Source organism: Rattus norvegicus, chromosome 2 (genome assembly GCF_036323735.1).
Source record: "Rattus norvegicus strain BN/NHsdMcwi chromosome 2, GRCr8, whole genome shotgun sequence".
NCBI lineage: Eukaryota > Metazoa > Chordata > Mammalia > Rodentia > Muridae > Rattus > Rattus norvegicus.
In genome coordinates, this window is record NC_086020.1 from 206,377,958 (window position 1) to 206,405,528 (window position 27,571).

Sequence of the window (27,571 nt, forward strand, 5' to 3'; positions counted from 1 at the left end):
GAGCAGAGGCACCTCTCCAGTCAGAAAAAATCACTCTGCAGATAACTGCCTGTGGTCTGCCTACTCCCTGGGTATCAGACTAGCCTCAGTGACAGGCAGTGACTTCAGCTGAGACAGGCTGGGATGTGCCAGGGTGTGGGGAAACACTGGAATCTCAGCTTCTCGCCGAGGAGTTCCCAGCAGGACTGTGTAGGAAGAGCAAAGTGTCCCTACCTCCTCCCTGAGTCAGCCACCGGTACAGTTCAAAGTATCTTTTGATGAAAGATCACTGAGTGACTCTGTGTCTGTGACAATACAATTTAAAATTTTGGAGCAATTTAAATAATTTAAGAAAAATTTTATTTAAAAAACTGGAAAACTGTGGTAGGGCATTTGCCTAGCATGCATGTGCAACTCATTCCCTGAGTTTAACAACACACACACAAGCATGCACATGCACACACATACACATACACACACATGCATGAACATACATGCACACAAACACATACACACACAAGCACGCACATGCACACATACACATACACACACATGCATGAACATACATGCACACAAACAGATACACAAGCACACACATGCACACACAATACACACACAAGCATGCGCATGCACACATGCATGCACATATACACACAAACACACACACACCATTGCACTTTTCAGTACCATCTCCTTATGCACATGAATAAGACTTCTCAGTATCTACATCAATAAAAATGAAACCTAGGGCTGAGTGTGCCGCGATGTCCTTGCCAGGTAACTGTGAGGCAGAGCCCAGAAGAAACGCCAACACCTATAATCCTAGCACTTGAAAGGCTGGGGCTGGCGGTTTCTAAACTGGAGACCACTGGGACTAAATAGAAAGACTCTTTCAAAATTAAAAAAGCAAAAGTTGTTGACTTCATGGATGGTGAACCTGCCTTCTTCCTGCCCTGAACAATAAATATTCATGGATAGATAGTAGAAATGCAAAATTATAAGTCAAAACAAAAGGGGAAGCCAAAAAGCCTGAATCACCACACAGTTTCTTCATTTATATGCTTTTATAGAAAAATCTATTTCGCCATTTACCCTGAGAGTTGTTAAGCATGTAGATTCTCTTTCTATCAACAATAATGGCAATAGCAACCTATTCCAAAATAAATCTGGGTATCATGATTACAGGAAATTCTTACAATTTCAAGTAGTAATTTATGTAAATATTTTTGTGGAAGAGAAGCATGACAGAATTGTCACACTGTTCAAATATAAGTGCAGAATAAAATTCCATGGGGAAGACAAATGAAAAAAGGGAAGAAATGCAAATATCTATTGAACAGAGCATTTGCCTTTTAAATTAAACTTAATTTTCTAAATGTGAAATGAGTGATGGGAGCATATTACTGCAGTATTTAGACTATATGTCAGTATAGGAAAAGCGATATAGCCAGTGAGTACTATAACATGAAGGAAATTGCATCTATCACCAAGTTTATGATTAAAATATTTGACAATAGGTTAGGGGTATTGCAAACATTTTCCAATCTCTATGGACTAGATGAGAGTGGGATCGTTTAAAGATCACTATGCAGGCTAAAGGGAGATGATGCAGTAGCCAGCACCCACACGGGTACACTCCACAGAGCCTGAAACCTAACTCCAGGAGATCTAACTCCCTCTTCTGACTCCTTTAGCACCGCACCCCTGTGCGAGTGCACACACACAATTAAAAACAAAAATAAAACCTTTAAAGATCGCTCCTCAGTATGCTATGGAAACACCTCACTGTCTTTATTATTTGTATAAAAAAATGCAGATCTTTGGGGGGCGGGAAATGGCTGTGTTCAATGGAAGAGCGCTTTATATAGTATTCCCTGAGAGGCAGAGCAGTGAGAGGAAGGGAGAACAGTAAAATGATCTCTAAAACTTACAGACAGCATCAAAGACGAGTTGTGAGCAATAGGATCGTGGCAATGATCAGTAAAGCAAGTAAAACCACCTGGAGTATTCGTTCCTTGCTCAAGTTCTCTGCAGTCCTAATTCCCTACTCGAGCTCCATTGGATAGATAGCCTGTCTGTCAATGTCTGTACACATTGGGCATAAATGTGAGAAGAGAACCTGAAGTGACCTTGACCTGAATCCTTGACCCCAAATATAACTCACCTAGCTGATGTGCCATTGACCTCACAGTGTTCCAGGAATTGTTATTAAAGACTAATTAGGAAGTCAGTTACCCTGATGGAGTCGCATAGACCTAAATAACAAAACAAAACAAAACCGAAAACTTAAAAACAACCTGACGTCATACAGAGGAATACCACCACACCAAACAGGAAGTTTCCATTTATCTTTGAGGCAAATAGACAAGAATTCATCAGGTTGGAAATGGGATTCAATTATCGTGAACACTTAGAGGGCTAAGTATTAAAAATAACTTTGCGCCAACTATGAGAACATGGCGTTCTCTTACTGAAAGGGTGTGGAAGCAAGGATAAAGTCTACACTCATTGTAACTCCCTGGTGTAAAACACCAGGCTGGATTATGGGAAAAGCCCACGCCCTGTGAGTCCCAATCACCCTGCTCTAGAATGAAAAGAAGGAAATGTTGTTTTGAGCATCTTGCCAAGGCTTGGGAAAGTGGAGCAATTGCCGAAAGCAAGATTGCTGTGATCCATCTAGACAAAGGCGTGTATTCTAAATTACTTTTACCACTTAAAAATTGAAACTGGTCGCTCTCTCCAAACTGACAATTAGAGGAAGAACTGTGCGGAGGAGAAGGGCTGACTGAAGGGAAGGGGTCTAACGGGCAACTTTAAGGAATGCATTTTGATTTGTAGACTCTTTTCGAGCAGTACGGTTTGCTTTAGCAAATGCTTTCCCACAACTATGGGCTGGGTCCCTAATGCAGGAAATGTTAAACCTAAGATTGCTTGTCATTTTTTTTAAAAACATTAGTGCTGGAGACTGAAACCCAGGACTACATACATGCTAAGTACATGCTCTAGCAAGCTACAATCTCACCTCTTCACGCTTTAACGTAAAGCAGTGGTTCACAACTGAACTTTGAGCTTATCTGCCCATGTCCACCACCAGCTTTAATACTTCTCAGCTCATAAGCTCGTATTTCATTTTTGATTTTGATGCCCGCCCTATTCCATATTATTGCAGAGCAAATTCAAGAAATGAAATGAGTTTAGCTCTTCATATAAAATAATTGGGGCCTCCTTCATGTTACAACATAGCATTTCCATCTCTAATAATATCTGGTAGGGAAATTCATGTGGCCACATGATTGTGGTCCCTACCACTAACTATCTTTTGATAGGACCCTGTGCCACACCCCATTACCAGCCTCACAGCACTACGAATTATCTCCCAATACCACTTAGAAATAAGCTAGTTTATTGGCCTATTTGTTTAAGTCACACACAAACACATTTCTGCTTTGACTGGATATCTCTTGTGAAGACATTTGCCATTCCAGACCTGTAAGTGAATGAAGAAAGAGAGCGGAGTGTTAGAATTCTTGGCAGAATGTTTCGTTCCTCATCTCCAGCAGTTTCTTTGCTAGAATAAAGAGCTCTCTGGGCTGGTATTGTCTGGAAATTCAGCTCCCCAACAGCTGCTCTGTGATATTGATAGAAAGGCTTTATGATATTGGCATCACCTAGGGATAAAGTCCAGGCCTTCGTGGGCTGGATGTCTTTGCAGTTTGAGAGCTGGCATGCTTGTTGGCAGTGCCCCTGAGAGGCTGAGGCACAAACAAGCCAAGGCTGTGTTCACACAGTTGGAAGTGACAATGCCAGGCCAGAGGCACAGGCCTGAGAAAAATCTGTCTTGGTTCTCCCACTGCACTTCCTGATAAACCAGGACATCGAGTTAGTCGAAATTCACTCTCGTAGAGAGGAAGGAAAAGAAACCTTTATCTCTTCACGTGAGTCAGATCCTTTCCCTAGTTCTCTCAGTGGAAGAGAATGGAAAATAAAAAGAAGAAAGGAATTCCTTCCTGTCTTCCTCTCAGTATACACGAAGCACGCTGATTATGCTAATGGGATTCATGCATTCAGACCGGAGTGTACTCAGCCTCAGGATTGGAAATACCATTCAGAAAGTTTGTGATTGGCATTGATCGGGATGCATTTAATCCAGGCCGAGTTTAACCTTTTATATTTAGGTGAACAGAAATCCCTATTGAACGTATTTGCCACAGTGGTACTGTGTGTGCTCTGTAAGAAAAAAAAAATCTGTTCTGAATAAAATCTCTCTCTCTCTCTCTTTTTCCTGGTTCATAAAATATTTTCTTTGGTAAATTTTGAAAGCAAAATGTTATCATCTGAAGATTTTATATCAGTCTTACGTTTTTAAGCACGCCTGTTGTGGGGCTGAACAAACAGAACACGGAAGATAATGATACTTTTTTTTTTCTTACAGGGGACAATGTTTTCCTAAGCCGTAGTTCAAACATAAAATAAGACAATCTAGTTTTCCACCAGGGAAATTATTATCTGTTTCATATGTACTATATTAATTAGATTAGGCCCAAATCCCTATAGTTTGCATAATTGTATTTAATTTGCCAGAAGGGGTCAGATGTACCATCGGACCTCTTCTGAGAGGTGATGTTATTTAATCGGCAAAAGCGTATCCCAGTCTACAGAGCTGAAAAGCAGTTTTAGAATGAAATGTACAGTTCTCTTTGGAGGCACAAATTCTACAGTTTGAGTAGGAAAAGCCCAAGAGCTGCACCTAATTAAATATGTAGGAGGGCAGAATAGGTAAACGCTTGAGTCAACCTAGTCTAGGATGTATAATTTCCTTAAATGGCTTTTCTCAGTATTTAACTAGCATGTCACTAAATTATAAATGTTCATACACCTAACCTTTTGGCTATTCCTTCTTTCTTATCATGCTTCCTACTTTCAGGGTTAATGTGTTTTTCGTCACAGTAAATAAACTGCTTTCCTTTTCTTCTTCATCCCTTGGAATCACAGGGATGAAAGAATATCCCCCCTATTTTTTTCCTGGTTTGGGAAAACAAAATAATAGCTTCTAATTTAATACCAGTTTTAAAAAACAAGATGGCATGAGACTTCCAGCGGTACTCCGAGTGTTTCCACTGCCGTGTTTGCCCGAAGAATAGCCACTGCTCCTGGAAAGCCCCTACTCTTTCTCAGGACCAGTCCCACACAGTTCCCACCCGTGGGAATTCCTATCCTTTTGTAAAGTCCAGCCTTGGCTCCTTTCTCTTTGTTCCTGAAGTAGCTGCACACCTTGAGCATTGTTTAAACACCGAAAAGGGGAAAGAAAAAGCAAAACCCATCCCAGCATTGCGATTCAAACCGTTTATCAGACTGAGCTCTGTGGAATCCCTTACAAGACCCGGGGGAAGGGGACAGAGGAATTCTGTGCTTCACGCCCCGGGTTTTCAAAGCACCATTATCTATTTGCTTTCTATTGGTTTATTTTTGTTTTGTTTTTAAGAGTTATTGTTGGTCGTGATTACATGTAGGTATGTATGCTTGCGTGGGGTTTTGTGCGTGTGACTACAAGTGCCCAAGGAGGCCAGAGACGTCAGATCCCTTAGAGGTAAAGGTGCAGACAGTTGTGAGCCATCTGATATGGGCGTTAGCAACTAAGATCTTCCAGGTCTTCTGGAAGATCAGCAAGAGCTATGAACCGCTGAGCCTTCTCCCCAGTCTCTGCTTGCTTGCATTTTAATAAGTTTTTCTTTTTACTTTCCGCTGTTTGTTTTGTTTTTTCTGTTTTCTTTTATTTTTGGAGGGAGGAGTGGGTTCTTTACTGAGACAGGTTCACACTACGTAGCCCAGGCTGGATAGAAATATGTGATGATTCTGCCTCAGTTTCTCAGGAATACACTAGTTCTCCTTGACAGGAAAGAAAACCTCTGAAAACCTTGGTGTCACAGGAAAAGGAGCATGGGGAGGTGGGCCAGGGAAAGAGTCCCAGTTATACACTACCTATCCCGACCCCAGCTGTACAGGCTGGGGAGCAAAGTGCAGGACACGGAAGGTTAAACCACTTCTTCCTATTTCTTACCAGGATTGGCCTTCTATTTCCCTGTGAGGATTTAGGGTCTTCATAGCCTTTCTTCTTACCATGGGGCCTGAGTTAAACAAGAAAACTCGGTGGGCTGCCACAATACTTAGCTTCTTTCCTAAGGTTAGACATGGATTAAAAAAAATTGAATGGTAAGCTAAACTGTAAACTGAGAGTTCTGAACACCAGAGATATGATAAAATCCATTCAGAGATGATTTGAGATTTTCAATGTCAGAATGTTCTGAGGCTTAGTTTGGCTTCGGGCTTCAAAGGAGAGACTCTGAGCTCACATCACAGCTCTGCCACTTACTTGCCACATAGCTACAGGCAAGTCACTTCACCTCATTTTCTTCATCTGATAATTGGTTTAATAACAGGATCCACAGACATCAACCGAGCTAATATACACTTGGAACAATGGGACATAGAAAACCGTGTGTCTTAGAGTGATAATAAAAGGCTTATAGTTGTTGTGATCAACTGCCTTTTACAGTGTATAAAATAGAATTTCGTAATCACTTAGCTGTCAGAGGGAGTTCAGAATCTCCTGGCCAGAACCTCACCACCGCAGGCCACCATTGCCAGTGGAAGTATTTTATTGGATCCCCAGGTTGTAACAACTGGAGTTGAGGCTATTCAACCTTTGGGTCCTGGTGACACAGACAATGGATTGCAGTAAAGAGAGCTCAGAAGCAGGAGATGAGTTAATTTTTCACAACTGTCCCATAGTGCCATCAATGGGACAGTCCTAAGAACAAAAGCTACCCTCAGTGAAGTGTGAGGTAGGCACGCCTGGATGAAATCCAGTCTTCATGGGAGACTGTTTAAAAGTAACTCTGAAGATGACACCTCAGCTCACTGTATGACATAAGTTGGGTCTCCAAGACCCACATGGTAAGAAGAGAACTGATTCCCGCAAGATGTCTTTCTGAGCATCACATATACAAAGTGGTATGCTCCGGCATGGTCTGCACACACGTGCATGCACCCACACTTCAGACTAGGCATAGTTGTGCATATACCTATAATCCTAACACTATGTGGTTAGATCTGCGCCTGGCTGGCCACCAACCTAGCTACAGGCCTTGTGAGAGACCAAGTATCAGAGGAATATAACAGAGAAAGACAGAGTTGGACATTTGGCATCCTCCTCTGGTCTTTGCATGACTGCACATATCCACATGTGCACACACACCATACACACATATACTACACTCACATACATCAATACACACATATTAAAATCAATCAGATAATTAGAAAGCTAGCTTTACCTTTCTGCCAGGCAAGTGACTATTGGTATGTACTATGGGGGTAGGCTCCCCTAGGCTTTGGGACAGATTCTCTAATTGGGCTACATACCTATTTGTGGAGATTCAATTCAATTCTCCAGGGCCATTTGTAACATTCAGTTACCAGACCACGGGGTCAGGAAGCCATCTGTCTGGCTGGTGGAGAGAGGCCAATAGAACTTTGGACAAGAGAAATCTTTACCAACGGACTGAACTTTGTACCATTTCTTCAGTTTGCCTTGGCTAGGCACTGAATACCAGTAAGCAGGCCATTTCTCTATTTATAAAGAAATCAGCTTCAGGAGTAAGGCTTGCAGAAGATCCATACATGAAGCAAATTGTAGCTCACCATTCTTCCTTTACCCAATCCCATGTATTTTGTGACACAGGCAGAAGAACCCTCAAGATATCTATGTCCTAATTTTAAGATATGACTACAGTTATGTGCCTTGAGAGGGGAGAACACTCAGTCCAGATGATCTGCACCATTAAAGCCTGCCCAGCCTAACCACATGAATCGTCAAAGGCAGGAACTTCCTCTTCTGGCCATCTGGAAAGAAGCAACAATGATTCAGCCCATCACCTCTAGCTTTTAAGACACAGCAGAGAGCTTTGAGGAGCTAAGGATGCTTTGTCTTTTAAAGACTAGTAGTAGCTTTCAGGGGAAAATACCAAGAAATAAAGTGGGGACAGGAGGAACCTCAATCCCTCAACCACATAAAACTCAGTGCTGTCAACATCTGGGTAAGGAAAGAAGTTATTTGCTGCAGGCCACAGAGAGGGCTAGAATGTGATTTTTAACCTGACAGGGCCCACATTAAATCTCACCTGCTAACTATAAAGTAAAAAATTACCACTGTTGGGAGATGGCTCAGTCGTTGAGAGTGTTTGTGCAAAAGCAAGAGAAACTGAGTTTGAATCCCTAGCACCTATGTAAAACAAAACAAAACAAACAAACAAACAAACAAAAACCTCTGGGCTTGAGATACACATGCCTGGAATCCCGGCACCGTGGGAGCAGAGACAGGAGGATTGTCAGGGTTTATGATTTGATAGCCTCGATCAAAGTTCAGGGAGAGACCTTGTCTCAGTGGAAGAAGATGAAGAGTGTTAAAGCAGAGCACCCAAGGTCCTTTTCTGGCCTTTGCATGCACACATTTGTACACACCACACACACACACACACACACACACACACACACACACACACACACACACACACACATACACACGTTACCACTGATTGGAGCAATTTAGTTGCTGATGGTGTTTAATAGCAGAAACGGAAAGAATAGTATTTCATAACGCTAAATATTGGAATAAATGTGATTTTTTAATAGCCAACAGGAAATGTAGAAAAATGAAATCTAAAGCTAGTTATTTTAAATTAAATATTAATTTCTAAGGCTACTCTATAGCTGCAAATCATTTCAGTTCAATTGCAGGACAGTGGGGAGCTTTTAAATCTTACAAAGTAGGTTTTCTCTGTTCTATAGAAGGCGTTCAAAGAAAGGGATTATGTGCTATTTTCTTAAGTCTTTGGCTAGCTAAATTTAATGAAAGTTAATCAAAAATATACTCCAGTGGGTGTGAAATAGGATGGAGCTAAAGGGATTCACATTTAATCAAGCAGTCTCAACACACACACAGACATGACCAGCAGCCCTAAACTACTGACCTCATTCAAAATGACAGTACGACTACATCAGATATAGCAGGGTTTGTATTAGGGCTGGAGAGATTGCTCAGCAGTTAGGACAGTTAGCTATTTTTACAGAGGACCTGGACTTGGTTACCAGTCAGTTAGCTCACAATCCCCTTTAACTTCAGCCCCAGGGAATATGATAGCCTCCTACGGCCTCTGCAGGTACACACACACACACACACACACACACACACACACACACACACACATGAATGCTTACCCTACAGACACATAAACATACATAATAATGAAATAAACATTTTTAAAACTAAAGATACAGAGAAATGTATTTTTAAAAACCATACTTTAGTACTTGGTGAGACAACAAACTTTAGACTCAAGACTTCCTGATCTCCTGACCCACTACACTAGTATTCCACACACTTACAGACTCCAGGTCATAAAGTGAATTCTATAGACAAATTTCTCACAGTATTCATTGCAGCAAATTTTGAGCTATAATACTCCAAGTTCTCATACTGCGCATCTGGTCATAACTCTCTGGTTTAAAACACTTGACAATCAGTATACAATGGAAAGATCTGTACACCCACGTTGATTGCAGTTCTGGGCACAATTAACACAGCGTGAGAACAGCCTAGATGTCCAACAGCAGAGGATTGGGTAAAGAAAACACAGTATATATAAACAGTATATATAAACAATGGAAGGGTCCTTTGGCCATAGTGAAGAATGAAGTTATGTCATTTGCAGGAACGGAAGGGATGGAAGATTATCATGTTAAATAAAAATAAGCCAGACATACCATATGTGTGTTTTCTATGTACAGATTCTATATACATAGGTGATGGATGGATAGATGGATGGATGGATGGATGGATGGATAGATAGATAGATAGATAGATAGATAGATAGATAGATAGATAGATAGATAGATAGATAGAGATGGATAGATGATGAATAGATGATAGATAGGATGTGAAATTAGAAGGGGAAGTATGTGGGGACTCTGAAGGGAGGGGATAAAGGAGCAAGAAATAGTATTCTGAAGAAAAATCGAATGTCAGGCTGGAGATGTGGGTCAGTAGTTACTAGTGTTTATTGTGCAGTTGTGAGGATTAGATTTCAGATTCCAGGGCCTATTAATAAACAGAATATCTCACAATGTCTATTCTGAGAGAGGGCTCTAATGCCTTTTCTTAACCTCCACTCATACATGGGTACACACACATAATGTACCCATTATGAAGAATCTAGACTTAAAAATAAGTATACACATCACATACACACGCACGCACACACGCACACACACCCACAGACATGAGAGCTAACGTCAAAGGTAGATTACTTGAGAGGAGAATGGGATTCTTCCAAAGGAGGAAAAAGACCAAGGGCGGTGATGGGTAGAATATAGAAAAGGGCAAGGATAGATGTGCAGGAGGATATCATATTAAAACTCATTTTTTGAGCTAACTAAACAGAAAGAAGGGGAGAAAAAGCAACGGTTGGCATTCCACAGAGAATTTTACCCAATTTAAATAAGTATCATAGCTTGGATTAGGTATCTGTTTAAATTTATTAAGCAGATACAAGTTCCTTTCTGATTTGCTGGGGACGGCTCACCAGGAGGCCATGCCTAGTGTTTTCTCCTTGTTCTCAGATGACAATGAGCCATGGAGAACTAGGAGTGAGGTGTGTGCATGGGTAAACACTGTCTCTCTCTGCTCTCATCCCTCCTAAGGACCCCGTACTTTCCCACTCACTAATTATCTTTCTCCATCAAAACAGGAAATAGTTTGATATCATTATTTATTCCTAAAGCAGATTTGTGTATTTGTCCCTTTAAGCTCCTTATCACTGAAGTTGTGGGAATGAAACCACAAAGTGCTTTTGTTTTGCTTTGTTAGCAAAACACAAATAGTGGAAGGAAATGCTGGCTTAGATGCTGGCCCAGATCGCGAGCCTGTTCTAGTTATGGTGCGGTACCATGTGCTGGTGGCAGGGGAAAGTTGAGGTCAGAGTTTGTGTGGGGAGAAGTGATCAGAGAGAAGTTTAAGCCAGGTTGGCAAGATGGGAGCTTGCTGCCAAGCCTGGTGATGTGAATTCAGTATGGAAAACGTCCTCTAAGCTAACCACAGAAGTGTATACTACACACACACACACACACACACACACACACACACACACACACAGAGAGAGAGAGAGAAAGAGAGACAAACACAGACACAGAGACAGAGAGAAATAGAGTGACAGAGAGAGACAGACATACACTGACACAGACATACACACAGAGAGAGACAGAGACAGAGAGATAGAGACAGAAAGAGACAGACACACACATATACACACTGACACGGACGCATACATGGGCACACACACACACATGGGCACACATACAATAATAATTTAGGGTAGTAAAAAAGAACTTTAACCCATACCTTCTCTAACAACTAATGTTTCTGCTTTCATGCTTCTGCTCACTCAGTGAAATTTTAGCTCAGATGTCCGTTTTCCTTGATTCTCTGCCCTCACTGATTTTTTCTTCATAAAACTATTTGAAAACTAGTAACTAAGACTCATGGTTTTAGTAAGATTGGTTGACTCCTGGTGACTAGGTCGCATGACTTTATATTACTATTAAACTAATAAACTATTAAACTAATTTAAACTATTAAACTAATCTTCGGAGTTGCTCACCTATAGGATGACAAAATGAGTAGTTAGACACGCAGGTGCAAGCCTGTAATTTTAGGACTTAGGAGGATAAAGAAGGAAGGTTTGGGGGTCAAGGTCAGCCTGGGTTACTTCTCCCCAAACCAAGCCAAATCAGAAAGTTGTAATGCATGCAAATCTCCCAGGACCACAAGCTGTTCAGCAAGTGAAAAGCGAATATAAACCATTCTCAGAATTAGTCGAGGTCCAGTAGAGTTAATTTCTTCCCTTTCTAATGGTGTGTTTATGTGTACATGAGTGTACGTGCATACAGAAGTCAAAGAACAACACTGTGTTGTAACTTGGGCACTGTTCGATGTGTTGACTGAGACAGGATCGCTCACTTGATTAGAACTCACCCAGTGGGCTAGGCAGGCCAGTGAGCCCTGGGGACCCACCAGCCTCTACCTCCCCTGTGCTGTGTGTGATTATAGGCATGCACCACTAAGCTTGCTACACTTGTGCTTTTTCCTTTCATTTTTAAGCCTAGGTTTGGGGCTTGAATTTGGGTCTTCATGCTTGAATGGCAAGCACTTTGCCCACTGGATTATCTCCTGAGCCCTAATATCTTCCTTTTTGATAGTACCTCTGAAAAGAGATTCAATATCAAACTCCATTAATGATCTCTATTAAAGAACAGGTCAGATTTTTTTTTGTTCACATTTATGTTAGCCCGAGTTCCCTAGGAAGCGGGGTCTTAGCATAGAGGAAGCAATTTAGTTGTGCAAACAAGGTGTCATCTCAGGGCAGTGGGACTGAGGGAGAGGGAGGGTATTCCATAAAGAAAATAGCATAAGGGTTGCCATGCCAGCCACTGCTTCCGAATAAACTAGCGAGAGACTATGACATTTACTGTGTTGCACTATTCATCTGAGTCACACTGGAAAGGGGTGTCTGCACGTGAGCCTGAGGGAAGGGAAAAAGAAGACACAGAAAGAAGAAACTGCTGTTCTGCACCTGCTGGTTTGTATCAACTCAAGTTAACCCCCACATGCAGTCCATTCTCTTGTTTTTCCATACATAAGAACAGATTAATGAAGATGCACCTCCCTGATGAGGTGTTTCAAATGGCCCATAAGGGGTATAGGTAGCCAGAGACTATGTAGGTGGCTTCCTGGATAGATAGTATCCTCTTAGTTGGTACCAGGAAACAGACCATGTAGTACCGAGAAGGCATGCTGCAGAAGTCCACAGAGTAACTGACGACCTAGGAGGCAGGATAGACAGGCCAGTGGAATCCTAGGCCATGTGTAAGCTATCTGTTACAGAATAGCTTCTATTTTGGAAGTTGTTCTAAAGCAGGGCTATCTTTTGAATCCATAACTATTTCATAACATTAATATTGCAGGCCGTATGGTAGGTGGTATCTTTGAGCTCACAGCTTATTAGTATTTTAAATATAGCTAGCGCAAAAGGGTAAGAGGTGCCTGCAAAGCAAGATGGGGGAAGAGGTTGCTCAGCTCTTTGACTAGAGTCAACAGTGGATCTGATTGGACCAGGCACTGACAGAGAAAACTAACCATCAGGTGGAAGAGTATCTGGTTCCAGAGGAAGCCAGTGGCACGAAGCATCCCAGGAGCAACCAAGCAGCAGCCTGAGGCAAAGTACAGTCCCAGGAGCAGCATATGAAGGCTACAGAGCCAGTCAGTGGACAGGGGTTCAAAATGGGGCTTCAATGCCAGGAAAGAAATTGAATTCTTTGTTTTGTTCTGTTTTGTTTATGTTTTTGCTTTTCGTTTTGTTTGTTTGTTTGTTTGGAGACTTGGTTTCTCTGTGTAGCCCTGGCTGTCCTGGAACTTGCTCTGTGGACCAAGCAGACCTCAAACTCAGAAATACACCTGCTTCTACCTCCCAAGTGCTGGGATTAAAGGTATATGTCATCACTGCCCAGCTAAATAGAGAATTCAAATTTGGGCTAACTTTGGTGAGAATAATTTAAGAGGAAGTTTCTGTCTTCACCACTTCTTCTTCTTCTTCTTCTTCTTCTTCTTCTTCTTCTTCTTCTTCTTCTTCTTCTTCTTCTTCTTCTTCTTCTTCTTCTCCTCCTCCTCCTCCTCCTCCTCCTCCTCCTCCTCATCCTCTTCCTCCTCCTGTCCTTCCTCCTCTCCTTCCTCTTCTCCTTCTTCCTCCTCTTCCTCCTCCTCCTTCTCTTCCTCCTCTCCCTCCTCCTCTTTCTTCTTGTTTTGTTTGTCAGGCATGGTTTCTCTGTGTATAGCCCTTGTTGTCCTGGAACTCACTCTGTAGACCAGGCTGGCCTGAAACTCAGAGATCCACCTGCCTCTGCTCCCAAGTATTGAATTAAAGGAGCATGCCACCACTACCTGGCAACACAGCACATACTCTCAACACCATTGAAAATATGAAGTGAAATAAAGCTTACAGAAGTTTTAGGTGAGTTCCAGTCATCAACAATTGAATTTAATCAATTATCATGATTGGTAATGGTGATATAGTGGTGAAGTCATATTGCTAACTGTAGCAGCCAGGGGCCTTGGTTCCCAGGAGAGAAGGGAAGGGGAGGGGAAGAAGGAGGAGAAGGGGGAGGAGTTTGTGCTCTAGAGGGTAACCTAGGTACAGGGACAGGGAATGCAGAACCTTGCCCTGTTAACTGGTATAACCAGGAGGTGATGCGGGGGAGGGGCTAACCCATGGACTTTAGCCTGATGTGACAGCAGTCCATACTCTGTTATGTCCTGGCACTGAGATATTGGAGAAATGACTCAACAGATGTGAGCATCCAACAGCTCACATCTGCATCCAGTGAACTGTGCTGCATGGATGATCCGTGTGTGGAACTTACTTCCTGTTCTCTGTCCTCAACACCTACCCTAAATTATCCCATAACATGGCTGCTGTGTGAACTTCTTTTTTTTTTTTAAAGATTTATTTATTTTGTATATGAGCACACTGTAGCTGTCTTCAGACACACCAGAAGAGGGTATAGGATCCGATTACAGATGGTTGTGAGCCACCATGTGGTTGCTGGGATTTGAACTCAGGACCTCTGGAAGAGCAGTCAGTGCTCTTAACCACTGAGCCATCTCTCCAGCCCCTGTGTGAACTTCTAATTACTGTGCTCATCCCCACAAGTAGACCTACTCTCCTGGTTGATACAATTTACCATGCAGATCTACCTAACACTATAGCCTGGTGGTATTCACAGAGCTGAAGCTGTTTAGATTTAATAAGGAGGAAACGATTTAGAAAGGCCAATTTAGAAAGAAAAAGCTTCCATTTCAAATGAGATACAATTATTCATTAAATAAAATATATATTAAAAGGAGGACGTCGTCTCCTTCACGGGTAGCATTCATTGCCAATTTAAATTATATTTCCCAGGGCTCAAAGAAAATCTCTCTCTCTCTCTCTCTCTCTCTCTCTCTCTCCCTCCCTCCCTCCCTCTCTCTCTCTCTCTCTCTCTCTCTCTCTCTCTCTCTCTCTCTCTCTTTCATGGAGTATAGGCGGGAGTATGTGTGTTGTGGGGGAACATGACTGCCACCTCCTGCTCACTTCTCCAGAACGGAGACTCTGTAGAGGAAGCCTGGCAGAGGCTCACAGTCCCTGACTTTTGTTTTGACTTCATGCCTTTAATGGCTTTTGGTGTAGTTGGCCAACTCTCCATGTATATTGACACTCTGGAAACCACAAAGATAAGCAGTTTGGGGCTGGCCTGCTCTGTTTACTTTGGCTCTTACCATGGATCACACATTTCCCTCCTAGAGCTCCCGAAAGCTTTGTTCTAGTCCCGAGCAATTTTTCTCTTGCACTCAGCTTTTGGATTCAGGATTCCTTTGTCTTTTCAACATTCTTTCTTTGTTGATGGCCTGTGGTTGTAACTTACTTCCCAGCTTGCTGCTTTCCCTTAACAGGAGCAGACAGGGGCTTGTTCAAGATAGGAAATGCAGGTCTCCTGCTGGGAGTCTGGGGAGAAGCAGATGTGGAAGGCAAGGACTCTGCATTCATCCTTGCAATCACTAGAAGCCAGATGTGCTGTACCAACAGAGATGGCCTCTGTGTCTTTCCATGGGAACTGTCAGAGGCAGTCCTGCTCTGCTTTTTAGAACTAAGCCTTGCTATCTCCTTTGTCTTCAGTCTGATCACACTCTCTCCAATTACTTAAGACATTCCTGCTGGCACTCCAAATAATTCTAGCATGTTTGTAACAACAACAACCACAACACAACCATAATTCATGCCATATACCTTACCATCTTCATTATTTTAAGTGTAAATTTTAGTGTTGCTAAGTGCTCGAGACCCCATATGTACAACAATGCTAAGCAACCAGAGCTTCCAGGGACTAAGCCACTACCCAAAGACTATAAATGGACTGACCCTGGACTCTGACCTCATAGGTAGCAATGAATATTCTAGTAAGATCACCAGTGGAAGGGGAAGCCCTGGGTCCTGCTAAGACTGAACCCCCAGTGAACTAGATTGTTGGGGGGAGGGTGGCAATGGGGGGAGGGGGGAGGGGAACACCCATAAGGAAGGGGAGGGGGATGTTTGCCCGGATACCGGGAAAGGGAATAACACTCGAAATGTATATAAGAAATACTCAAGTTAATAAAAAAAAAAGAAAAGAAAAGAAAAGAAAGAAAAAAAAACGGGTGAAAGGGGTAGGATTTTTCTATCTAACTAGATTGGTTATTTGGAAAAGCAAAAGATCATTTCCATATTTCTGGCAAGAGCAGTTGGTTGATGATGGAGCCAACCACCAAGATAGAGAAAAGAAGGGATAAGGAGGTCAGCTGGAGAGAAAATAACTGTGATAAAGTACTTTGCCCGTCACAGACAGGTCTGGTGAATCTAGAAATGGAGTGTCTTAATTAGGGCTTTACTGCTGTGAAACAAGCTAGGTGTGGTGGCATGACTTTAATCCCAGCACTCAGGGCACAGTGACGGGTGAATCTCTGAGTTTGAGGCCTGCTTAGTCTACAGAGTGAGTTCCGAGATAGCCAGGGAAACACAGAGAAACCCTGTATCAAAAACAAAACAAAACAAAAAAACAACAACCACAGACACCATGACCAAGGCAACTCTTATATGGACAACATTTAATTGGAGCTGGCTTACAGGTTCAGAGGTTCAGTCCATTATCATCAAGGCAGGAATATGGCAACATCCAGGCAGGCATGATGCAGGCGGAACTGAGAGTTCTACATCTTCATCTGAAGGCTGCTAGCAGAATACTGACTTCCAAGAAGCTAGGATGAGAGTATTAAACCCCACATCCACAGGGACCCGCCTATTCTAGGGCCACACTTTCTAATAGTGCTACTCCCTGGGCCAAGCATATACAAACCATCACATGGAGAGAAAGTAGGAACCAAGAAAGACAGTTTTGACTGATTAGTGTATAGTGATGCCATTAGACTGAGGCCTTTGCCTGTGTGCCAGCTGAGAAGGGCCTGTCAAGGACTGATCAGTTGGATCCACTGGTAGCTGAGAAAGGAGAGAGCAAAATCAAGAAGAAATTATTATAGCATGATGAAAAGTGATGCCTTAAGACTCTGGAAAAGATTTTAAAAGCCACTGGCTTCAAACTTGTATGTTATATCGGTAAATAATGAAAATTATCTTTCATATTTAGTTCCCTATGTTCATACCCCAGTTGCAACTGACAGTCTAGAGCAGTGGTTCTCAACCTTCCTAATACTGTGACCCTTTTATATAGTTTCTCATGTTGTGGTGACACCCTAGCCATAAGATTATTTTGGTTGCTACATTGTAACTGTAATTTTGCTGCTTTTATGAATCATAATATAAATATCGGATGTGCAGGGTATAGATATGCAACCACAAAGGGGTCACGACTGACTGGTTAAGAACCATTGGTCTAGAAGAACTGAAGAAAAAGGAGCAAACAAACAGCAGTTCTTTGTTTGTTAAAGTTTAGGCAAAGGGAGAAATTCCGGGTGTTAGCATTTTTTCTAAGCTTTGCCCCACAGTTTTCTGGCAACAGCTAGGTATGTCTGACTCACTATAAAAGGGATTGCGCTCTCTCTCTCTCTCTCTCCTTCCTACTCCTTCTCTCTGTCCATTCCCTGCCCCCACTCTCTCCACATGCTCATGGCTGGACCTCCACTCTCTTTATCCTTTTATAAACACATCATAGGGTACAAGCTTTTAAAATGCTTTTTAAATGTTTTTAATTTTGGAATCACTTGAGCTTGTTTATGTACTAAAGTAGGGATGCTAAAGACAGGACAGAGGGATGAAAAGAAAGGGCTGGTGGATTCTGGTCCCATGGAAAGCAGGAGAGAACGAGAAGCAGAGGTGGTTGATTGGATTAGCCTTGGCTATGAAAAGAGAAGCTGAAATTTCCAGCCATGGAATGGGAGAGACAAGGTCATTGCCTGACATGATGTTCTCAGATGTGAGGGAGAAGGGTAGAGAAAGCATTGTGAAATGGGAATAAGCGTGTCCTTGAGAAAATCCATGTAGTAGAACCTTTCAGTGTTCATTGAATGAGGTAAGAGCCAAAGGTAGGAACAAACACCTCGGTGGACAGGAAGTTATAAGCAGGATTGAAACAGAGACAGGAATGCAGCTCCCTCGTGTTCTTTGAAAGTTAATTAGAAGCAACACATTTCTTCTGATAAATCCTGGTTGATAATAGTGATATAATGAGGATTTCAAGAGGCATCATTATTTAGAGTTAGCACAAAACATCAAAATTCTCTATAGACAAAATTTAGGTCAGCATCAACTTACCTCATTTATATTTATCTTTGGACACCATACTCATAAAGCTGTCATAGGATGCATATGCCCATGCGTGCAAAAGAGCTTCCTCCATAACCCCATATAAACTAGGAATATGTCAAATGTTTCTGCCTTTTTGAGACAGGATCTCGTTGTGTAGTTCTAGAGAAACCTCGCATCTTTGTACTTGATATTCCTGAGTGCTGACATTACAGATGTGTGCCAGAATGCATAGACAAGCATATTTAGCGAGTTATTAAGAGTAAAATTCATTGATATAAAATGCAATGCATTTAGATTGTGCTAATGTCAACATCAACTAACATTAGAGAATTTTTAGCATGCAAAATGAAAAGTGTGTACCCACTAGGGAGTAACTCCAGATCACCCATTACTCTCAGTTTCTGGTAACTGACATTCCATTTCCTCTTTCTATAAAGTTGATTATTTGAGGGATTTTATAAGTGACATCATGCAATATTTGTTCTTTGTATTTACCTTTCTTCACTAAAATAATGTCAGTTGTGTAACTCATTCTTTTGATTAAAGAACAGTTGCCGGCCAGGGCTGTAGCTTGTTAATAAGGCACTTGCTTTCCATGCACAACACCATGTATTAAGTCCCCACAACCCTTTCAAAAAACAACAACAACAACAACATGTTGTACTGAAAAGGCACTGAAATTTTTCATTAGTACAGAATAATACATTTGTTCTTTGAGATATTCATCAAATATTTGTTGAAGACCAGCAAGATGGCTCAGCCAGTATAGGACCACCAAAGCTGACACCCCCCCATTCCAGTTCATTATTTAGAACCCACAAAGTAGGAGAGAACCTGCTCCCATTAGTTATCCTCTAACCTCCTCATGAACACACACACACACACACACACACACACACACACACACACACAAAACCACCCTCTCACACACACACACACACAAATAATCAAGTCTTCATATAAAAAGTTTAATGTTTGTTGAGCTTATATTGTGCCACATTTTAATTCTCATAAGCCATTAGCAAACGAAGCACTCTAATGTTGGCTGCTCCTTAGCCAACACAACCCAGATTATTTATCTGTTTAAGAACACTGACGCCACCAGGCTGTGATTTTTCTGGGTGCTCTTTTCCTTAGCAATGGTGTACAAGAGACAGAGAACAACAGACAATAATTAAAACCAAAACCAAATGAATTGGTTTCCATCGTGATACATTCTGTCCAGGGAGGAAGAAGAGCAGGCAGCCCTGGGCCGATATTCTAAGACATGCTTGAGTCAATAATAACTGAATAGTTATCCCCGCAATAAGGCGACTACCAGTTTCTGACATTATAGACATGTAAATAATATACATGTGGTGTTAAGTTGATTGGATGGAGAGATATCTAGAATATAGCAGCAAAGCACCTATTTTGGTATGTCCGTGAGGATGTTTCCAGAAGATTAGGTCACAGGGGTTCTGACCTAATGAACGAACTAACTGATTGGTGATTTAAAATCTCGAGTAGACTATTGGGAAGTGAAGAAACTGTGGAAGTGGGTCTCTGGGCACATGACTTGCAAAGCTATTCCTTGATCCTGGTCCTTTCCCGTCACTTGTTTTTGTATCTTGACCACTGTGACAGGAATGATTCTATGTACTAGGTGTTCATATTACCATAATGTTCTGGTTCACCACAGATCCACAGCAGCAGAACAAGCTGAGCAGGAGCTGACACTTCTGAAGCCAGGAAGCAAAATAAACTCCTCTTTAAACTGGTCTTTGAGAGGGTTATCATGGCAGTGAAAAGAGATGTATGTGCACGCACATCTTCATCTGCCTCCCTCTCTCTCTCTCTCTCTCTCTCTCTCTCTCTCTCCCCCCCCCCCCATGTGTGTGTGTGTTCCCTTGTCTTAAATCTAATGTTGAGTATCTACTATGGGTAAGTGATTGTGTTCAGAATTAGAGAATCTTAAACATAGTCAATTAGCTCTGGGTTTCTGCTTTTGTTTTTGATTTGTTTGTTGAGGAAGGAACAAAAACCAGACAGGTTTCTACCCTACTTAGGAATCCTATCCAGGCTGTGAGGCCATCCTTTAACACATGGTAAGCAATTTAAAATGCAAAATAAGGCTCTGTGTGATTGAGGGATGACTTCTAATGAAACTTAGGGATGCTAAAAGCAGAAAGATAGTGTTTTAATTCCTGGAAAATAATCTCATTAGTATGTTCACACACACACACACACACACACACACACACACAGAGAGAGAGAGAGAGAGAGAGAGAGAGACAGAGACAGAGAGAGAGAGAGAGAGAGAGAGAGAGAGAGAGAGAGAGAGAGAGAATCTTGATTGTTAACTTGATTGTATTGAAAGGTTCTCTAGAGGCCATTAAAATATGCCTCAGAAGGTATTTCCAGGGATGGTTAGACCATGGGGTCATATATGTTAACTTAGTGGAATCACAGAGCAAGTTCCCAGAAGAGGAGACCTAGAAGGTAAAGATACCAAAGCTCTAAGCACACAAAAGATATTATTGTAATGTCAGAAGACATGGCATCACTGGTGGGTCAGAAGCATCACATCACTTCTCTCTTGGTCAGGAGTAAGCTAATAAAATAACCAAAGAGAAGATCAGTTCTATACCCAAGCAAAGTGAGGAATTGGTGAAGCTAATAGAGAAGACTTGCATGTGAAGGGCTGTATGTCAAAGACCTGAGACCAGAGAGTCAGGGGGCTTGCCAGAGAGTGGAAGTGCTATTTTATTTATATCATCAAGGATAAAATAAGAGTTTTATGTATATAAGTGAGGTTAAAGAAATTATATAGAAAGCAGGCATAAATACAAATGCAGAAAAATCCTGGGTATGTAAATTAAGTCACCAGCCTTGCTCTCAAGTGACATAAAATCTAATGGGAAGAAAATGTACAGAATTTGCTATAATAAGCTGGAAGTTGTATATTAATGTGAATATTGCCTTGGCTATGGTAGCAATGTAAAAGTTAAAGCAATGAGGTCTTCTGAGAGGGGTAGGGAAAGTTCATGGAGAAGGGGGATTGTAGTTGGGAACTGAGAGATGCAGGAGTTCACCGTGCAGATCCACAATGGCATCTCACTCTGATGAGATCAACGAACTTAAAACTACAGCTCGGTAAGTCATAAACAAGGCACCACCACTGAAGCTCAATGGAAGACGGACCAGCTAGGGAACTTAATGCTACCAAAGCCCAGGACTGAAGAAGCCTCAGGGTTCTAAGCATGGGCTAGAATGAAAGGCACATTGGAAAAGTAGAAACTGCTGAGACAGTAAGTATAGAACAGGTTGGTGAGTGCAGCCAAGGATCGATCACCCTTAACTATTAAGCAGAACTCCCTTGAAAATAGACCATGTCTGTGGGTCTGCTCTCTAGAAACCTACATATCCTCCATATCCACCCATTGTTCCTCTATGCTTTTCAAGTTTTGGTAAGCATACATGCATTACAGCAGTGCTTAGAAGCCATTTAACTACAGCCTATATTTTAAGAAGGTGATGGCTAGGTAGTACGTTGAGGTTACCAAGAGAAACTACTTGAGGTCAGAAGCAATGAAATGAGATTCTGTCTACTTCCTCCCACACGGTACCCAAGAGTGTGTAATGATTAAACACCTTGTCACACCTATTACCCATCCTGGTGAACATGGACCAAACCACGGGAGGTTTTCCAGCAGAGCGGTGAAACTATCAGAGCTCCGTGGGAAGGTCAGTTCTGGCACCAATGCTGGATAGGAGGCAACCAATCGGGTAGCAGCTGCCCAGAAGAACAGACAAAGCTCTGCCAGTGTTTTCCAGCCTTCCTGGTGCTGCAGCCCTTGAATACAGTTTCTCATGCTGTGGTGACCCCACAACCATGAAATTATTTTGTTGCTACTTCCTAAGCATAATTTTGCCTCTTTATGAACTATTGCAACTATCGGGTATGTGATACTTAGGAGGTGGGGACCCACAGACTGAGAACTGATTCTCTAAAGGCTCATCATGTGGTGCTGATGGATTTGGCTAGTGAAGAGGGTAAAAGTCTTCATCAAAACAAAATATCTACTACCACTGAGATCTTGAGAATGCACAGCAGGAACTCTGGGGTAGCCACTGGTTTAGGGGAAGGAATTGGGGGTTTGTAGGACCATCAGATAAGTTTATGTAGATTACTTCCTGCATAGCTTATGGGGGGATTTAACACACTAGTATATACAAACCAACTGATAGGATCATCTGAAGCTCAAACATATCCAGGAACGATGGTACCAAGTACTAAGGTCATCTTAGCACTTGAGCAGTAGAGACAGGAAAATCACAAGTCTAATGTCACTTTCAGCTCTGTGATAATTTAAAAGGCAGCCTGACCTGTATGAGACTTTGTCTCAAAACACCAAAACAGAAAGGAGAGAGGGCAGTGGAGGCGAGACACACACACACACACACACACACACACACACAGAGAGAGAGAGAGAGAGAGAGAGAGAGAGAGAGACGGGAGAAAGAGAGAAAGGCAGAGAGAGATGAGAGTCTTTCTCATAAGAAGACTTAAACACTGTGAACTTTATTTAACCCAATGAAAAGTAACTTAGAATGTCACAGATTCACTAAAAAAGCTAAACCAAAAAGTCAGTTGTTTTCCTTTTAGGTGTATAATGTCTTCGGTAGTTTTAAAAACAGCAGTTTATGAACACAGAAGTCTTATTTTCCCCCGTTCATCATCATATTTTAGGTTTATCTGATCAAAAGGGTGTGGTTCTCTATCCACAGTAACCGCAAAGCAGCCTGAGAAAGATCGGCCCAGGGTGGGAGAGCCTTGTAAGCACTCAGCAGTAGGCGTTCCTCAAGAAAACGCTGTCCAGTTCTCTTGCATGTGACAACGTGAACATTGGTAACTGAATTTAAAGAATCCTCACCAGCGCTTCGCCTGCATTTTTTTCTGTCATTCACGAAGATGAAACATAGCCTTTTTTCCCTTAAAGTCATAAGAGGATTTCCTCCTTTATTTCTCTTTGATATTTTAGAAGAAAGTTTCAGATACAGTTTTGCCATAAATGAGTACTTTGAATTTTAAGTACATTTTCCTCTTCTACTGGAATGAAAAGGCAGTCGGCACATCTTGCACTCTGCCAGTTGAGAATACAGAGACCCTCGATGTCACAGGCCACAAGAGGGGAGATTGACCACTGTGGCCCATGCTGGGCTGTTATCTGTTACAGGCAGCTGCTATACGTTTTGTGTACAAAATTCGTTTCAGGACAAAAAACCAAAACCGACACAGAGGAAGGCAAATGCGATCATGTCAGAAAGCAGAATGAGTTTGAGCTATTACATACCTTGTCAGAGTAACAAAAACAAGACAGGAAAGTGAGTGGTTTCCTTATGATTCCTATGCCACTTCACAGCAGGAAGGAAGCCCCACCCTCAAAGACGCAGAGGGAAACAGCACTAGATGGGCTCTCCTGCTCAGAGCGCCCCATTCGCAAAGAAAAAGGTGAATTTGCATGAACGTAGAAAGCAGTTGAAAGTATAACTCAATGGCAGACGGTTTGCCTAGACGCACAGAGCCTTAGTTCCAAACTCCAGGACTTCAACAAACCAACAAACGAGCCTCTTCATTGCCCATAGCAACTCCTCCTCTCAGAAATGCTGGGCAGTGTCAGGCACATTCTGGCTGCTCTGTATGTAGGATAACCTACTGTAGCGCTCCACAAATAGAAGGCAGTAGGACTTTGTGCTTCCTCTGCTGAAGCAGGTGTGCAGGACACTTGTGAACATACTCCCCAGAGCATGAATCCTGCCACAAAGGGGATCTGAAAAATGTATAGACCTTATATGCTAATGCTGACCTCATTGTTGCCCCCACCCCTAATTTCCAAATTAGCCGATATCATGCCATATCTGCAAATATTTTTTCTCATTTCATATATTTGGAGTTTGACAACTAAGATCACTTTTATCTGGGTTTAAATTTATCTAGGTTAATGTTTATCAGAACGTGTGCATTCTATACAGATTTTATCAGGAGCAGGAGGATATTAGTCATAAATCCATCAATAAGGAGCATCTAACTAGGAATGATATAAGAGGAACTACATGCTGTAATATATTAAAAACAAATCAGAACCCACGTGCTATGGGAGAAGGGGGTATGCTTATGTGGTAGAGTGCTTGCCCAGCATGCACAGGACCCTGAGTTTGACTCCCCAGGATGACATAAATCCGCTGTGGTAGGGCATACCTATTATCCAGCATTTGGAAAGTGGAGGCAGGAGGATCAGGAGTTCAAGGCCACCCTAGGCTGCATAATTTCATTGCTAAGGGAACTCAGGCTTAGTTCCTGCCCTCAGCCCCATGGGTGTTCTCAGTTACAGCATAACTAGAGAGCAGACCAGACATCACAGTCACCACTGGGAACATCTGACTTTTTAAAGAGATAAGATTTGATTTCCTAAAGTTCCCATGTGGGAGCCTTCTATATGCTGATACTTATAATAAAAATGGAATGTTCTTATGAACTGATAATCTAGAGATACCACATGCCCTCTGTCCAGTCCATGCTGTGCCCTTTTCTTGACTGATCAAGTATCAACCATTCCTTTTCCCACCCAAAAAAACAGTAGCCTGTTCTTGTTTTGAGCCAATGAATGGGAAGAGTACCTTCATCACCAGTATCTGTTGGGTAACTCTGACAAAAGCTAGGGAAAGGGTCTACTACGAAGGAATTTAATCTACAGATAACCCCCAAACTCTTACCTAGTTGAGATTTCATAGAAACTCAATGCTGAAGTCTCACAAATATTTACTGGCGTATTTATGAGTCAAGTTGTTCCAACAGAATACCTTATTTCACTTTAACAGGGGTAAGATGGTACGGTTTGCTTTGACCTTTGCATAGGAAACACAGCTATGGTATGTTGGCCTACTGTGGTCCCTTAGTAGGAGGAATATGAAAACTATAAGGAAGTGATTCTAGATCTTAGAATAATAAGGACTTTGCATTCCCTAAGCCTTCATTCATTCATTTGACAAATGTTTGCTGAGCATCTACTGTGTGCCCTGCTCTATGTAGGCTCTACTTTATATTTTGAAACTTCCTGTCAAAGGATCAGCGAGATGGCTTGGTGGGATTGGGAGACTGCGGCCAAATCTGACAACCTGAGTTTGATCCCAGGAATCCATGTGGTTGAAAGAGAGCATCAACTCCCACAAGTTGACCTCTGATCTCTGAGCTTGTGCCATGGCAATAAGTCTTCCCCTTCCCCAAAATAAATGTAAAAAAAAAATCTTTTTAATTTGCTTTAGTGGTTGTAGTTATTTTGCTTGTGACTTTACATGCTTCTCCTATGTGCACTCTTGAAATAAACTGCAGTACAAGATAATTCCGCAAAGCAGGGGCGACATCGTTGGAACCAGAGCCTAGCTCTTTGTGTCTCACTGGCAGACTCTATTATGCAATCAGCAGTCTCTCTCAAAGTGAAAAGGCCAACTTTTAATAAAAGATGGCCAGTGAGACATAGTAACAGGAGGCAGATGAACCTGGCCACCAGTCTGCGGAGAGAGTTCTTCAAGGTCTTTTAGCCTGAGTACCCGTGCCGGAAGAGCAGGATAATGTCACCCTGAAGCTAAAGAATTGTGGAGACAAATTTTGATAAGGTAATCTAGGCGATAAACATTCCCCAAGTGCTTTGCCCAGAGGGCAGGGGAGGTCTGAGTCAGATGTGATGATGCAATTAGGTTTGACTTTTGGGGAATAGCATTCCAGCTGAAATTCAATGACCGAGTGAGGCCGAATAGTAGAGTCAGAGGAAGTCAGCCAGCAGCAGACTGTTCCACCGAGAAAAGTAGGGCCTTGAAGTAGAAGAGTAAGGACAAAAGGAAATAAATGGATCTGAACACTGGTAAGAGACTTCAAATGGATCATTGAGGAGAAGGATAGTGGGGTGAACACTGATGGTATAAGCAAGAAACAGAAGCCTCCCACTGGAGCAGACAGGGGTACCTTTTAGGTAGGAGAGGGAATGGAGCAGGTCTTGTAGGAAAGATAACATTCTAGAAAGACTGTGTCTGAGACACTCCTGAGCCCTTCGGGTAGTGATACAGAACACGTGATTAGAAATAGAGGCTTGGAGCTAACGAAGAACACAACAGGAGCAGAATCCAGCGCTCAGTGACTGTTACTGTGCTGCCCGGGTGAATCTCTGCTTACCTCACTTTTTGGCAAGTATCCACTCAGGGACCATGAGTAGGCTGCTTTAGAATATGTCAGCTTTCATTGTCAACTTTACACAACCTAGAATCAATCACCTGGGAAGAACGTCTCCATTAGAGATTACCTACCTCTATTGGCTTGTGGGCATATCTACAGAATTCTTATTTTGGTTAACTGATATAGGAAAACCAAGTCCTGTCTGAGCAACATCATTCCCTAGACGGGAGAGTTCGATTTGGGTCCCAGTGGAGAAATCAAGCAGAACACAGGAAAGCAAACAAGAGAACAAGCGAGCACTCATTCCTCTCTGCTTCAAGCTCCTGCCGTTGTGACTTCCCTGATTTGATGGACTGTAACTTGGAACTGAAAGCTGGGATGAACCCTTTCTCCCTGTGGGTGCTGGGTATTTTATCACAGCAACAGGATGGAAACACAACAGTGCAGTACAAGTAGTTCATAGTGTGGTTCTGTTTTGCTAGCTGTTGGTACTTCTTGAAAACCAACTGAGATCATGTCACAGTCCCCCAGTTTTCCCAAAGCATTCAGAAAGTTTCTGTCTTGTTTCACTTCTAGTCATCTACTACCAGCACTATGGTTCAGTTGTGGTTTGCTCCCACCCAAACTCATGTTGAACCTAAATTCCTCAGTGAAGTTGTGTCAGGAGTTCAAGCCTTGCACATGTAATTAGGTCATGGGGTGGGGGTGGAGTTTCCTCGGAAGTCAATTGTTTTTCATGAGAGAGTAGGTTAGGTCTTAGGAGATGAAGGGGAATCTTGTTGGATTGGAGCAGTTACCATGAGAGTGAGTTACCACAAAGCAAGCTTGCAGACTAGCAGAGTGATGCCTCCCATTAACTCAGAACTGTACCACCAGCAAAGTGTCTCTTACCAAATATGGCCCTTCGAATATGGGATTGAGAAAACGGTGAGATGAACCAATC

The 27,571-nt window shown here is 42.2% G+C and overlaps 1 long non-coding RNA gene across 2 annotated transcripts; it reads right to left on the bottom strand.

Moving 5' to 3' along the window:
- Window positions 1–1,688: 1,688 nt before the first annotated feature.
- Window positions 1,689–23,955, bottom strand: LOC102548358 (uncharacterized). Of its 2 annotated transcripts, none has more exons than XR_005501222.2 (3): window positions 23,756–23,955; window positions 6,038–6,155; window positions 1,689–3,466 (listed from the first exon to the last, which is right to left on the bottom strand). It is a non-coding gene; the product is annotated as an uncharacterized LOC102548358 (long non-coding RNA). The 2 variants fall into 2 exon arrangements; XR_351970.5 differs by lacking the exon at window positions 23,756–23,955 and adding an exon at window positions 7,402–7,511.
- Window positions 23,956–27,571: the final 3,616 nt, after the last annotated feature.